General features: G+C 37.5%; 1 long non-coding RNA gene across 1 annotated transcript in view; it reads left to right on the forward strand.

Moving 5' to 3' along the window:
• Positions 1-6,924, forward strand: part of LOC129524410 (uncharacterized) — a 281,757-nt gene extending 274,833 nt beyond the window's left edge. Inside the window, exon 5 of the long non-coding RNA XR_008668161.2 lies at positions 6,796-6,924. This is a non-coding gene — a long non-coding RNA (uncharacterized lncRNA). The remainder of the gene's footprint in view (positions 1-6,795) is intronic.
• Positions 6,925-16,906: the final 9,982 nt, after the last annotated feature.

A 16,906-nucleotide genomic window follows, 5' to 3' on the forward strand; every position in this document is an offset into this window, starting at 1 on the left:
ATTTTAAAAATTCTATATTGTATATTTTAATTTTTTCTTATTAAACTGGGGAAACTTTTATACAAATTTTTTATTATTTTAGAACTGAAACTGAAATATAGATGCAATTAGAAAAAAAAGAAACTCCTCTAAGTTTTGTTTTGGTTCTGACTCTTCCAGTATAAGAAAGAGGACGTGGAATATAGCAACCTTCATAAATGATAGCTTTCATGTGTTAATTGTGAAACTTCTAACAAGAATCAAATGAGATAATGTAATCAAAACCCTTTCCTAGACCATTAATCACACAAGTGAAATTAATTCCAAATTGAAAAGAGAGATGAGTAGAGGGTTTAAAACTCACAACTGAATGTGTATTAATGCACGGAGGTATCTTAACAATCCACTAATAGAATGTCAAAGTCTAACAAAGACCCAAGAAAAGGCCAGATAATGCACTGATCCAGAACTAAATTTTATAAAGTCCTTTATTGGCTTCCTGTTGTTTGATCATTGTGTCTGAACATTTTAAAAGCATGTTGCAGCCTTACAGAACCGTGAGATCCATTTATTAAGTAAAAATAACGCTAGCTACTATAACAAATAAAACCCAAATGTCAGGGACCTATTGTAGCATAACAAAGATCTATTTCTTACAGAGGCAAAATTTGATGCAGTTGTATTTGTTTGGGCAATTCTCCTCCATAGCTTCCTTCCAGGTGGTGAAGTCAGTGAGGATGGCCCCTTCCATCATGTGGTCTTGTATCTCTCTCTTCTGCATCCAGCTGCGTGGAGAGAGTGTGGAGAATCTTGTAAAAACAATTTAGTAACTAGACCTAGAAGTGGCAAACATGTTCCATTACATTTAATGGCCAGAATGGGCCCCACTCAAATACAAGAAAACTAGAAGCTGTGGTCTTTTTGTGTATCTAGGTGGGGAAAAAATGATTTGTAAGCACACAGGAATAATTCTGCCTAATATTTTTACTAAAATCTTCTAGGACGTATTCTGCAATTATACAGCCATTTTATAGTTATATATCTTTTAAGAGATATATCTTTCAAAAATGTCTTATCCCATACCAAATCATATATATTTTTAAAAACCTGTTTTCTGTTTCAAAGCAACATGAGTTTTAGTCTAATTGTGCTCAGAGGCCAGCTATCATGCTTCTTGCACCATTTTGTGAACACTTACAAAAGGACAGCCATGCTGAATAAGAGAACATTTGTCAGAACACCGTGTTTTAGGGCTGCTCAGAGATTCCACTTTAATTCTGCATTTACCTACTCATTGCTGTCTAATAATAATTGATTCTGTTTCGCTACACTGTGAGGAGTTTGGTTTCAGCCTGAAACCCGAATCACTTTCTATAAGAATTTGTGTAAGATCAGCACAAACATCTTGGAGTTGTTTTTAAGTTAAAGATTTAAAAGCAATATGATTTCTTAGTGCATATGTATCTCCAAACTGCTGAATATCCACTTTTTTTAGAAGTTAAAAACAGTTGAAAAATTGTCTTAAAGCACAGCACTTAATCAAGAGGAAAACTTCTACTACATCTAAACTGGAGAGTTTCTGCTGTTGAAGCCTGGCAGGTTCAGTTTGCTTAGCTACTTTTCACTGTTTATGGCTGTTTTCAGCATTATTTACCACCTTGTAGGCTATCCCACATTCGTGATGGAATGAAGTTCGGGGACATTGTAGCGCAGCTCTCTCAATACATGGGAAAGGGAAGAGAATCTGCGAAGTTAGACTGAGCCAGGCTTTGAATAAATATCTTCATAGTTCTAGGTAAGAGCTAATCTAGACGTTGCTGGAAATCCAGATACGAAAACCACATTACCAAAGAAGTGATATGAATGAAAGAATGATGATACAGTCATCTCACAGGCATGCGTTCTGCTATACTCACGTTGTGTATCTTGAAATGCTCTCGTTTGCCATGCTCATTTTCATTCATTTGCTTTCGCATATTCCCTTTCTACTCTGTGAGAGCAACCACTGCTTGTATTCTGAGTTTTACAGCAGGAATTGGCTTTCCCCCCACTCCCAGGCTATAGTGTAGTGGTGCAATCTCAGCTCACCGCAACCTCTGCCTCCAGGGTTCAAGCAATTCTCATGCCTCAGCTTCCCAAGCAGCTGGGATTACAGGTGTGCACCACCAAGCCCAACTAATATTCTGTATTTTTAATAGAGAACAGGTTTCACCACACTGGCCAGGCTGGTCTTCAACTCCTGACCTCAAGTGATCCTCCCGCCTCGGCCTCCCAAAGTACTGGGATTACAGGTATGAGCCACCTTACCCAGCCTGGTGGCTCTTTTTTTGTATCCAGTGGTAGACCGTCTTGAGCTCTTGCTGTTCTGTTGGTCCTCAAATACTCTGATGCCCTATGTTTCTCCTCCTCTCTTCCACCCTTCCCCATCCTAGAATAAAGATGCATGCATAAGTTTGTTCCTACAATTTTTCAGTTTTTATTATATCATAAATTTCACCCCAAGACATGTTAGAAGGTGGTATCATATTAATTAAGAGCTGAAGATTATAAAGTTTCACTTTTGAATTGTGACTCAAATGCTCATTGACTGATTAGTTATTAGGCTAGCTTGAAAACTTCTTAGAGTTCAGTTCCTTAATGTAAAGCAGAACAATAACAGCTAGCTCTTATGTTTACAGAGAGCATTTAATGAGATCATCCATCTAAAGCAAGGTCAACAGATTTAGCAAATAAAACTACAGGATGTCCAGTTAAATTTCAATTTTAGATAAACAACATTTGTTTTTGTTGTTGTTGAAATAGTGCATTAATTTCCTACGTTTGCCATAACAAATTAACACAAACAGGGTGGCTTAAAACAACAGACATCTACTCACTCATAGTTCAGGATTTTACAGGTCCAAAATGAAGATGTCAGCAGGTCTGCTTCCTTCTGAGCCTGTGACGGATAATCTATTTCAGGTCTCCCTCCCAGTTTCTAGCGGCTGCTGGAAGTCCTCGGTGCCCCTTAGCATGCAGATGCTTCACTCCGAATTGCCTCGATGTTCACATCGTGTGTGTGTGTGTGTGTGTGTGTGTTCTCCCTTTTTATAAGGACGCTCACTACATTTAGGGCCCTTTCTAATTCCAAGATGACTCATCTCCAAAACCTTAATTACATCTACAAAACCTTTTTCTAAATAGGTCATTTTCACAGGTTCCAGGTGTTAGCACCATGAACATATCTTCTTTCAAGGCCATTACTCAAGTCACTATATATAGGTATCAAATATTGCATAGGATATATGTAAGCTAAAACTTCTTTTCTGCTTATCTGGAATTCAATAATTTGAATTCCTGTATTTTATTTGCTAAAGTAAATATAATGTTCTGAACTGGACACCTAAAACTTAGTAATAGCTAAAATGAATGAATAAATAACTGTAGGTGGTTATTAAAATAAAGAAACTACCATCAGAGTGAACAGGCAACCTACAGAATGGGAGAAAATGTTTGCAATCTACTTGTCTGACAAAGGGCTAATATCCAGAATCCACAATGAACTCATACAAATTTACAAGAAAAAAACAAACAACCCCATCAAAAAGTGGGCAAAGGATATGAAAAGACACTTCTCAAAAGAAGACATTTATGCAGCCAAAAGACACATGAAAAAATGCTCATCATCACTGGCCATCAGAGAAATGCAAATCAAAACCACAATGAGATACCATCTCACACCAGTTAGAATGGCGATCATTAAAAATGTCAGGAAACAACAGGTGCTGGAGAGGATGTGGAGAAATAGGAATACTTTTACACAGTTGGTGGGACTGTAAACTAGTTCAACCATTGTGGAAGACAGTGTGGGGATTCCTCAGGGATCTAGAACTAGAAATACCATTTGACCCAGCCATCCCATTACTGGGTATATACCCAAAGGATTATAAATCATGCTGCTAAAAAGACACATGCACACATATGTTTATTGCGGCACTATTCACAATAGCAAAGACTTGGAACAAACCCAAATGTCCAACAGTGGTAGACTGGATTAAGAAAATGTGGCACATATATACCATGGAATACTATGCAGCCATAAAAAATGATGAGTTCATGTCCTTTGTAGGGACATGGATGAAGCTGGAAACCGTCATTCTCAGCAAACCATTGCAAGGACAAAAAACGAAACACCGCATGTTCTCACTCATAGGTGGAAGTTGAACAATGAGAACACATGGACACAGGAAGGAGAACATTACACACTGGGGCCTGTTGTGGGGTGGGGGGAGTGGGGAGGGATAGCATTAGGAGACATACCTAATGTTAAATGGCGAGTTAGTGGGTGCAGCACACCAACATGGCACATGTATACATATGTAACTAACCTGCACATTGTGCACATGTACCCTAAAACTTAAAGTATAGTAAAATATATATATATATAATTTGTTTTAATAGAAATATAATATACATAATTACTAACTAAAAATTAATATAGTCCCTGCCACACTTATTTGCAATTTTGATGTTTTAGGAAACAGATTAAACTTAACTTTTGGGTCAATCATCATTAATGTAGTAAACATATTGCATTGCAATGAACTACCCTGCTTTAATATGAAAAGTCTTTGCCTTTGAGTATCTTGTAATTTAGTGAGAAAATATGCAAATGTCTACATTTAAAATACAATAAGAAATCTACTATTCACCCCCATCTCAATGTAAGACATTATTGAAACTGATAGGATAATTAATGCAAGGGGACATGAACAAAAAGTTGGAAATAAGGTAGCAATTATGTCCCTTTACAGAGAATTCCTAAACTGCTCATATTGTTATTGAAAAGGAAATAAAGAAAGAGCATGAGAGAGAAATAGAGAGGGAAAGAGAGAGAGTAAAGGGAAGATCTTAGTTCTCAAGGTATTTTTCATAGACTTTAAACATTTTTCTGTATTCTTTTAGTTTTTCTCTGTGGAAAAGTCTGGAAGGTAACCTGGATATATAATCTACAAGACAAAGCTCTTACTTAATCACCCATACCACAGCTGCTGGCCTGTTTCTCATGAAGAACCTTAATTTTTATATTATCATCTTTACAGTGGACTAAAACTTGTAAGATTCCTCTTTGTATCTTATTGAAATAATATGTAATTTATTATGTTTTTCTTTAATGACAAAATGGTGATGCCTTGTTTTTTTTTCCGCTGCCACCTCTTTATAGACTCATTATTCAGATGCCAAAGTATCACCCATGTTCTCTTGTACAACTGGAGATTTAATTTAAAATATCTCTGTATGGATGTGCATGTTTTATGTCAAAACATTAAAAAGAACAAGCTGCCAGTGACAGCAGTAGTTTGTATTTACATTTAAGTCTTTACTCCATTTTTAGTTAATTTTTGTTTATGGTGAGAGACAAGGGTATGGTCTTATTCTTCTGCATGTGAATATTCAATTTTCTTATTACCATTTATTGAAAAGGCCTTCCTTTACTCATTATTTTTACTTGACAACTTTGTCAAAAATCAGTTAGCCCTGGATGTATGGGTTTATTTCTGTGCCCTCTATTCTGCTCCATTGGTCTGTGTGTTCTTTTTATTCCAGTACCATGCTATTTTCACTACTATAACTTTGTAGTATGTTTTGAAGTTTGGTAGTGTGAGGTCAACAGTTTTGTTCTTCTTGCTCAAGATTGCTGTGGATATCCTAGGTCTTTCATGGTTCCACACAGATTTCAGGATATATATTTTTTTCCTTTTTTTGTAAAGAATGTCATTGGGATTTTGATAGAAATTGCATTGAAGTTATAGGTCACTCTGGGTAGTATGCACATTTTAGAAATATTAATTATTCCATGTATGTACATGGTATGTCTTTGTGTGTGTATGTGTTTGTGTGTGTGTGTGTTTCTTCAATTTCTTTCATCAACGTTTTATAGTTTTCATTGTAAAGATCTCTCACCTCCTTGGCTAAAGTTCTTCCTGCTACTGTAAAACTGTAAAATGGATGGCTTTCCTGATTTCTTTTCCACAGAATTCACTAGTGGCATAATGAAACTATTGATTTTGTATGTTAATTTTGTATCCTGAACTCAACAGAGTTCAGTGTCTAACATTTCAATAATTTGATAGATACTTGATACAAAGAAGGAAAACATGAGTTGTTACCAAGTATTTTTTGTAATTGAGATTATCCATTTGTCAACATTTCACAGTAGTTTCAATTCAACTGTGTGTTTACAAATATATTTGTAATTTTTGATAAATATCAATTCAACCCCATTGGTAGATTTACTGGAGGCTGTTCATCACAGTCACGATTATTTACTAAGCAAGGAATTATCTGCTTGTGCAACACAATCAATTCCAAGTACATAAAAGCATTGTTGATTTCTTAATTGTGAAAGAACCTTGCTTTTACCATAACAATGTACTCCTCCAAAATTTTTTATATTAGCACCAGAATAACAATTTTCTATCTTCAATTTTAAATAGGCTAAATTTTAGATTACATTTTCAGAGCACTCCTATTAATGTCAGATGTTTTACCCTCAACTTAACAAATTTCCGAAATATTTATTTGATCCTATGAATTGAATGAAAAATATAAATAGAACCACTATTGGAATTAAGAGATGCTATGCTTTGAATGTGTCCCTAAAAGTTAAGGTGTTGTAAAATTAATCCCAGATTAAAGTGTTGTAAGGTGAGACCTTTAAGAGATCATTCAATCATGAAGGAACTGCCCTCAGTAATGGATTAATGACATTATTTTGGGAATAAGTTTCTGATAAAGTAATGAGTTTTGCCCCATTCCTCTTGCTTTCTCTCACAGGCTCTCCTGCAATTCTATTACCTGTTTGAATGTGAAGATGGGATGAAGTAGCAAGAATGACCTCACAAAATACCTCCCCAACCACCCCATCATCCTGCACTTTCCAGTCTGCACAACTGTGAGAAAGACATTTTTAAAATTATTATTATACTTTAAGTTATAGGGTACATGTGCACAATGTGCAGGTTTGTTACATAGGTGTACATGTGCCATGTTGGTTTGCTGCGTCCATCAACTCATCATTTACATTAGGTATTTCTCCTAATGCTATCCCTCCCCCAGTCCCCCAGCGCCTGATATGCCCCAGTGTGTGATGTTCCCCTCCCTGTGTCCATGTGTTCTCATTCAACTCCCACCTATGAGTGAGAACACACGGTGTTTGGTTTTCTGCCCTTGTGACATTTTGCAGAGAATGATGGTTTCCAGCTTCATCCATGTCCCTGCATAGGACATGAACTCCTTTTTTATGGCTGCATAGTATTCCATGGTGTATATGTGCCACATTTTCTTAATCCAGTCTATCATTGATGAACATTTGGGTTGGTTCCAAGTCTTTGCTATTGTGAATAATGCCACAATAAACATACATGTGCATGTGTCTTTAGTAGCATGATTTATAATCCTTTGGGTATATACCCAGTAATGGGATCACTGTGTCAAGTGGTATTTCTAGTTCTAGATCCTTGAGGAATTGCCACACTGTCTTGAACTAATTTACACTCCTACCAACAGTATAAAAGCATTCCTATTTCTCCATATCCTCTCCAGCATCTGTTGTTGCCTGGCTTTTTAATGATCGCCATTCTAACTGGCAGGAGATGGTATCTCATTGTGGTTTTGATTTGCATTTCCCTGATGACCAGTGATGATGAGCATTTTTTCATATGTCTGTTGGCTGCATACCTGACTTTTTTTGAGAAGTATCTATTCATATCCTTGATGGGGTTGTTTGATTTTTTTCTTGTAAATTTATTTAAGTTCTTTGTAGATTCTGGAGATTAGCCCTTTGTCAGATGGGTAGATTGTAAAAATTTTCTCCCATTCTGTAGGTTGCCTGTTCACTCTGATGGTAGTTTCTTTTGCTGTGCAGAAGCTCTTTAGTTTAATTAGATCCCATTTGTCTATTTTGGCTTTTTGTTGCCATTGCTTTTGGTGTTTTAGTCATGAAGTCTTTGCCTATGCCTATGTCTTGAATGGTATCACCTTGGTTTTCTTCTAGGGTTTTCATGGTGTTACATCCTACATTTAAGTCTTTAATCCATCTTGAGTTAATTTTTGTATACCAGGTAAGGAAGGGATCCAGTTTCAGCTTTCTACATATGGCTAGCCAGTTTTCCCAGCACCATTTATTAAATAGGAAATCCTTTCCCCATTTCTTGTTTTTGTCAGGTTTGTCAAAGATCAGATGGTTGTAGATGTGTGGTGTTATTTCTGAGGTCTCTGTTCTGTTCCATTGGTCTATATATCTGTTTTGGTACCAGTACCATGCTGTTTTGGTTACTATAGCCTTGTATACTTTGAAGTCAGGTAGCCTGATGCCCCCAGCTTTGTTCTTTTTCCTTTGGATTGTCTTGGCAATGCAGGCTCTTTTTTGGTTCCATATGAACTTTAAAGTAGTTTTTTCCACTTCTATGAAGAAAGCCAGTGGTAGCTTGATGGGGATAGCATTGAATCTATACATTACCTTGGGCAGTATGGCATTTTTATTCCTTTTTTCTTGCCTACTTCTCCATTTTGGAATGGGAATGTCTAGCCTATGCTTGTTACAACACTGTTTTGGAAGCACGTAACTTGTTAATTTCACAGGGTTACAGCTATAGAGGAACTTGCTTCTGGATGAATCATGCTGCAAGACTCACCCATCTCTGATAAGACTCTGAAATTTGGACATTTGAGTTGGTGTTGGAAATAGTTAAGACTTTGGGGCTACTGAGATTTAATAAATGTATTTTACATGAGAGAAGGACATGAATTTTGGGGAGCATGAGCAGAATATTATGGTTTGCATGTGCCCCCAAAATTCATGTGTTGGAAACCTAATCTTCAATGGAAAAGTATAAGTGGGACCTTTATAAGGTGATTAGGTTATGAGGGCTCTGCCATCACTGATGGATTAATGCTGTTATTTAGAGCGGGTTCCTGATAAAAAGGATGAGTTTAGCTTCCTTCCTCTTGCTCTCTCTTTCCCTTTTGCAATAAATTATGCAGCAAGAAAGCCCTGACCAGATGCCAGCTCCCTCCCTGTTGAGATTACCGGTCTTCAGAACTGTAAGAAATAGCTCTCTATGTTTTATAAATTATCCAGTATGTGGTATTTTATCATAGCAACACAAAATAGACTAAGAAAACAGATATCATATTTGAGGCATCTAATAACATCAATTAAAAATAATAATTTAACTGTAAACACGTGAGCTTTTTTTCTTTCTTTTTATACTGCAGAAGGAAATGTGAAATAAACATAAATAAATTTAAAACAATAAGTGTTTTGTCAACATTGAAAGTGAAGCTTCACAGATTGATGAGCAAAACCAACCAGATGGGTAAAATTTCTATCTTTAGGCAGAGACGTGTTAAAATTACTCTACTGTTTTAGGTAGATGCTGAGGCAGGTTAATGTTTATTGGTTTTTCACATTGTCAGAGACATCACTGGTGGAAGGTGATGTGGTTTGGCTGTGTCCCCACCAAATCTCATGTTGAATTCCCACATGTTGTGAGAGGGACCAGTGGGAGGTAATTGAATGGTGCAGTCAGGTCTTTCTGGTGCTGCTCTCTTGATAGTGAATAAGTCTCATGGAATCTGATAGTTTTATAAGGGGAAATTTCCCTACACAAGCTCCCTCTTTTTGCCTACTGACATCCATGTAAGACGTGACTTGCCCCTCCTTGCCTTCTGCAATGATTGTGAAGCCTCCCAAGCCACATGGAACTGTTATTCCATTAAACATATTTTTGTTCCCAGTCTCAGGTATATCTTTATCAGCAGTGTGAGAATGGACTAATATAGTATATTGGTACCAGTAAAGTGGGGTGCTGCTGAAAAGATACCTGAAAATGTGGAAGCAATTTGGAACTGGGTAAAAAGCAGAGGTTGGAACAGTTTGGAGGGCTCAGAAGAAGACAGGAAAATGTGGGAAAGTTTGGAACTTGCTATAGACTTGTTGAATGGCTTTGACCAAAATGTTGATAATGATATGGGCAGTAAAATCCAGGCTGAGGTGGTCTCAGATGAAGATGAGGAACTTGTTGGAAACTGGAGTAAAGGTGACTCTTGCTATGTTTCAGCGAAGAGACTGGTAGCATTTTACTTCTGCCCTAGAGATTTGTGGAACTTGAGAGAGATGATTTAGGGTATCTGGCAGAATGAATTTCTAAGCAGAAAAGCATTCAAGATGTGACTTGGGTGCTGTTAAAGGTACTCAGTTTTATAAGGGAAGCAGAGCATAAACGTTCAGAAAATTTGCAGCCTGACAATGTGACAGAAAAGAAAAATCCATTTTCTGAGGGGAAATTCAAGCTGGCTGCAGAAATTTGCATAAGTAGTGAGGAGCCAATGTTAGTCCCCAAGACAATGGGGAAAATGTCTCCAGGGCCTATCAGAGGTCTTCATGGCAGCCTCTCATAACAGGCCCTGAGGCATATGGGAAAAAAGTGATTCTGTAGGCTGGGCTCAGGGTCCCCATGCTGTGTTCAGCCTAGGGACTTGGTGCTCTGCATCCAGCTACTCCAGTTGTGGCCAAAAGAGGCCAACATAGAACTTGGGCTGCGGCTTCAGAGGGTGCAAGCCTCAAGCTTTGGCAGCTTCCATGTGGTGTTGAGCTTGCCAGTGCACAGAAGTAAAGAATTGGGGTTTGGGAACCTCTGCCTAGATTTCAGAGGATGTATGGAAACACCTGGATGTCCAGGTAGAAGTTTGCTGCAGGGGGAAGGCTCTCATGCATAACCTCTGCTATGGCAGTATGAAAGGAAAATGTGGGGTTGGAGCTCCCACACAGAGTCTCTACTGAGGCACTGCCTAGTGGGGCTGTGAGAAGAGGCCCACCATCCTCCAGACCCCAGAATGCTATGTCCACTGATACCTTACACCACGTGCCTGGGAAAGCTGCAGATGCTCAACCCCAGCCCGTGAAAGCAGCCAGGAGGGAAGCTGTGCCCTGCAAAGCCACAGGAGTGGAGCTGCTCAAGACCATGGGAAACCACCTCTTGCATCAGTGTGACCTGGATGTGAGACATGGAGTCAAAGGAGATAATTTTACAGCCTTAAGATTTGACTGCCCAGCTGAAATTTGGACTTGTATGGGGCCTGTAACCCCTTTGTTTTGGCCAATTTCTCCCATTTAGAATGGCTGTATTTACCCAATGCCTGTACCCACATTGTACGTAGGAAGTAAGTAACTTGCTTTTGATTTTATAGGCTTATTGGCAGAAGGGACTTGCCTTGTCTCAGATGAGAAGTTGGACTGTGGACATTTGAGTTAATGCTGAAATGAGTTAAGATTTTGGGGAAGGCATAATTCATTTTGAAATGTGAGGAAATGAGATTTGGGAGGGCCAGGGGAGGAATGATATGATTTGGCTGTGTCCCCACCCAAATCTCATCTTGAATTCCCATGTGTTGTGGGAGGGATACAGTGGGAGTTAATTGAATCATGGGAGTAGGTCTTTCTCATGTTGTTTTCGTGATAGTAAATAAGTCTCATGAGATCTGACAGTTGTATAAGGGGGAGTTTCCCTGCACAAGCTCCCTCTTTTTGCTGGCTGTCATCTATGTAAGATATGATTGCTTCTCCTTGACTTTTGCCATGATCCTGAGGCCTCCCAAGCCATGTGAAACGGTAAATCTGTTAAACCTAGTTTTGTTTCCGGTCTTGGGTATATCTTTATCAGCAGCATAAAATGGACTAATACAGAAGGCAAAATATCAACAAATATGTTGTGCAAATTTTACATGCATCATCAATTTATTTGAGAAATAGAAATGTGGTACTTGATATTTTTACAAAACTTATCTCATTGCTGTTGAAAAGATTTAGTTACATTAAAGTATTGTCAAAAATACAACGAATGCATAGTTATGCATATAATAAATGGCAAAAACACTATGGCAATATGTTGAGACTATTCTCTATTCCATAGTCAACAAAACTGTCTGTAAAGGGACAGCCGTTTTATTCTTTTTAGACCATACAATCTCTGTTACAATTACTCAGCCCTGCCACTGTAACAGAACAGTAGCCATAGAATATACAGGTGCTCCTCAGCTTACACTGGAGTTTCATCCCAATAAACCCATTATAAGTCAAAAATGCATTTAAGACACCCAAGCTACTGAATGTCACATCTTAGCCCAGCCCACCTTAAATATGCTCAGAACACTTACAAAGCCCACCATTGGGTAAAATTATCTAACACAAAGCCTATTTTATAATTAAGTGTTGAATTTCTTATGTAATTTATTGAATACTGAATGCGAAAAACAGAACGGTTTTATGGGTACTTGAAGTACAGTTTCTTCTGAATGGGTATCCTTGGTGCACCATTATAAAGCTGAAAAATTGTAACTAAAACCATCATAAGTTGGGGACTAGCTGTATGTAAAATAGAAAACATGGTCATGTTCCAATAAAACTTTATTTACAAACAGAAAAAATGTTTTATGTAATTATTGTGGTATAAAATATATTTGTTTCCAGCTAGTTAGAAATGTAAATGCCATTTGAACTTTGCATTTTTGTCTTATTTTGTTCAGGCTGCTACAACAGCATATCTTAGGCTGGTAGCTAAGAAATTTATTTCTCATAGTTCTGGAGGCTATGAATTCCAATGAGAAGATGCCAGCACACGTGGTATTTGGTGAGGGCCTGCGTCCTGGTTCATAGATGGCCATCTGTGTCCTCTGGACACTAACCCATTTCTGAGGGCTCTGACCTCATGACTTAATCACCTCACAAAGGCCCGACCTCCAAGTACCATTATAGTGAGGATTAAGTTTCAATATATGAATGTGGAGAGACATAGATATTTAGTCTATAGCATAGGTAGTACCAAAATATTTAGCAGGAAAGATTTGGCCAATGGGTGGCATTTGCTGACCCTTTCTCTATACACTCTGTGGAACATACTTTTATGTTCCCAGCTGTAATGTTTAGGTATATCAGAATGGATAGTCACCATAGTTGGAGGCCAAAGTTGATAGCATTGCACAAGAAGAATTAGTGAGCCGGGAAAAAGTTTGGAATCCTAAAATAATAAACTATGCAGAGTGTCAGAGAAGTGACCCTTAAGGATCCAGCAGTTTGGGGTTATCAGAAAGCCATAAAAGGGTATCAACATAAACCATGACATTCCTGTGATGAGCAGGGGCAGGAAAGAGGTTTCTACCAACAGATTTGCAGGTAGGGGATGTGGACAAGCAGGAGCTGAAGCAGGTGAGAGAGAATTGAGCCATTTGGGCTATGCCTGCTGGCTGCTGCTGCTAAGAAAACATTTTATTTGACTTTGTCTTTTCTCTCAAAAGTACCAAGGGGATTTCCCTCTCAGATATAGTTGCTCTCTGGCCAGGGCACATACACAGACAGATATTTATTTCTATGGAAGTTTTCCTAGCTCACTTCATTGGCTTTGTTACTTATTTTTCTGACCTACTTCTGCACTATATAATTATATAGCAGGTCTTACAGGTTATCGTACTCATTTACTGCATGTCAGTCTCCCGCAATGAGACTGAGCTTCTTAAAGCTATGGGCAGTTCTTTCTTTACCTTTGTAACTGCAGGACCTAAGACAATGCTTGAAACTGAGTTACAAACTCCTTAAGTATGTGTTGTGCAAAACCTAATTATAGCACAGATATGATTTTGCGTTCTGCCTTTGTCGCTCAATATTTTATTATAAGCATTTCATTTTGTTTTATAGTCTTCATAATTATCATTTTAATGGCTGCATAAAGGTCCATCAAGTTCATGTGTCATAATTTTCTGTACTATTTCCGCGTTGTATTTTGAAGTTATCTTCACAGTTTTACTATTAGTTAAGTATTTAATTAGATATTCTTTATCATTTTAAAATTTGGAAGGCTTGAAGGCTTGATTTGGATTACCCATTTCTTTTGAAAAATATTTATAAGAGAATGACTACTTTTCCTCAAACACATCCTTTGTTAATGAAAGTCGTATTTAATATAACAAGAATATACATATGAACAATGAATATGAAATATATACACATAAACATACATTGACATGTAATTATATAAAGTATAAACCCTAGATATTAATATTTAAGTATGTACATTAACGTAAGATATGTTTAGCATATCTTTCGGGGGGAAAAAGACCTTATATTTAAGTTGAAAAAGTCTGAAGCAAGATTTCAGTCCGCTAGAACTCCGTTACTAAGAAAAACCTAGTGCCAGAGATAGAAAATACTCAGTAAAATTTGGTACATAGGTGCCAATAATTATAACCTGGAAATTAAGAGGCCAGATAAGGGATATATAGTTTATTCATTCTTCTTTAATTGATTTAATCCAAATTTGATTCACTAGAAGTTTAAAATATTTATGTGTAATTATTAATCAAACTTCGAAAAGCATTACCAGTAATTTACTTTTTAAACAATGTTATTGAGGTATATAAAACATGCAAGAAACCACAGAAGTTGTATTGAAAGGGTACCATTGGGTAGGCTCTGTTATGTGTATGCACACATGAAGCCATGGGCACAATCAAGATTGTGTACAACGGCATCATCCCCAAATTTTCTTGTGTCTCTTTCTGCTCCCTCACTGCAACCACTCCTTGCATCCTCTGGTAACCAGACAACCACCTATCTGCTCTTGGTCAACAGATATTAGTTTGCTTTTTCTAGTTTTATATAAAATGAGTTATACAGTATGTAGTGTATTTTATCTGACTTACTATATGCCAGCAATTATGGCAAAAGTGTGTGATATGGTTTGGCTGTGTCCCCACCCAAATCCCATCTTGAATTGTAGCTCCCATAATCCCCACATGTCATTGGAGGGATCCAGTGGGAGGTAGTTGAATCATGGTGGTGTGTTTTTCCCATGCTGTTCTCCTGATAGTAAATAAGTCTCAGGAGATCTGACGGTTTTATAAAGGGCAGGTCCCCTGCACATGCTCTCTTTCCTGACACCATGTAAGATGTGCTTTTGCTCCTCCTTCACCTTCTGCCATAATTGTAAGACCTTCCAGCCATGTGGAGCTGTGAGTCCATTAAACCCCCTTTTGTTAATAGATTGCCCAGTCTCAGGTATGTCTTCTTTAGCAGCAAGAGAACAGACTAATACAGTTTGACACTGATTTTTATGAGTGTGAAATTCTTTCGATGGCACAAGACAAGAGATAGGTTCAACATTCTTACCTGAATTCTCATTCTGTTTTATGGACTTTTTACACTCACACACTGTGGAACTGGCCCCTGAGAAAAAGAAAATGATCTGACTCCTCTCTTGTTTAACACAGTACTTATCCCAAAACCTTGCACTAGTCTTGCAAGGCATATTTGTGTTGATATAAATCAAATTAATACGGACTAAATTTAGAGCATCAGATAGAGTTCTACTCAATGACTCCTGAATTCCCTTTTTAAGAAATGTCTGACTAAAGAATAATCAGTCACATTGAGTGATCTTGATTGCCTACAAGCCTGAAAATGAACTGTTTTGAGTTGGATCCACAAAGTATGTGGCAACACTTACTGATCTTTTCTTATCATAAAAATTTAAAAATATATATTGAAAAATAGGACTTTGAGACCCTATGTATGCATATCCACATTTCAGAATATTTGCATAAAGAAAATCAACCTGTACAGTGTTGTTATAGCACAATCAGATTCTTGTTCAGTGCACGGTAACCAATCAATGCATCAAAACAGCAGGAACTGTAGCAGATAAAGAGTTTAATAATCAAACAGTAGCCAAAGAAAAGATGAGAGGGAACCTCAAATCTACCCCTCCTGGAAGTTTTGGACTGGGGTTTTTAAGGGAATTTTGGTGGGTAGAGAGCTGAGGAGCTAGGGTTGCTGATTGTTTGCAAAGTGAGAGGTTGAGTCATGGGATAGGGAGATGAAGAAACCACATTCCTATACCGAGTGGCATCCTTAGAGGGGTCTTCAGGCTGGCTGGCATCAATGGACTTGTTGGAATGCAGGATCTGCAAAATATCTCAAATGAAAAATTTGAGGTTTATTAATGGTAAGGATGTTATCTACAGAATTTAGGATCTTGTGATGGGGGTAGGTGACTTCTAAGTGCTAGCTTTAAGGAAGTGGCTCTAGGGCAAGCTGGTTCAGGCTTTGCTCTGCTTCTACTCCAAGCTTCTGTTTTTGTTAAGAATCTAGCAATTAAGTTGTATTAATTTTATTAGGACAGTTTCAGTGTCAAATTACAAGGGTTCAAGGCATAGTTCTAACATTTCCTACAGTGTGATGTCACTAGAGTTTTTTTTTTCTTTTTTTTTTTTGTAATTCCAGTTACCTCTTGTGGTACACATAGACAATAGAAACCAGTTCAAAGGGTTATTTTTGTAAGGATAAAGTAAAAATTGATAATATGTAAAAATATCAAGTGGAATGCTCTGTGCATTGTCTTTCATGAATAGTTGTGAATCTAATTAATTGAGAAATTAGCTGGAATCTGGACACATATTTGAAAACACCATTAGGAGACAGGGAAGCCAGACATAATATCAGCTAGCATTTGAAGCTTCATTCAGTAAGCCTCTCTCATTCAATGATTTTGACCTGTCTTCTTTGGTCAAAATTATATCATTGGTCGGTGTTTATCATTATGAACCTGAAGACTAGAAGGCTTCCATTTAAGCCAGGGTTAATTAATGACTATGTATTCAGCCTTGGGCAAGCCATTCAGTCTCTCTCAATCTCAATGGACTTATTTATAAAATGGTAATAACTGTACCTATTTGTCTTATCTCATAGGGTTATTTTGAGAAATAAATAGGATAATGTATGTGAAAGCCCTTTGCAAATGACCACATATGCTGCTAGAAAATTGTCAGAGTGTGACTATTTATTGAGCCCTAGAGCAACCATCTGGGTGATTGGCTTTATTCACACCCACCCTTT

The sequence above is a fragment of the Gorilla gorilla genome, chromosome 7 (genome assembly GCF_029281585.2).
Source record: "Gorilla gorilla gorilla isolate KB3781 chromosome 7, NHGRI_mGorGor1-v2.1_pri, whole genome shotgun sequence".
NCBI classification, from domain to species: domain Eukaryota; kingdom Metazoa; phylum Chordata; class Mammalia; order Primates; family Hominidae; genus Gorilla; species Gorilla gorilla.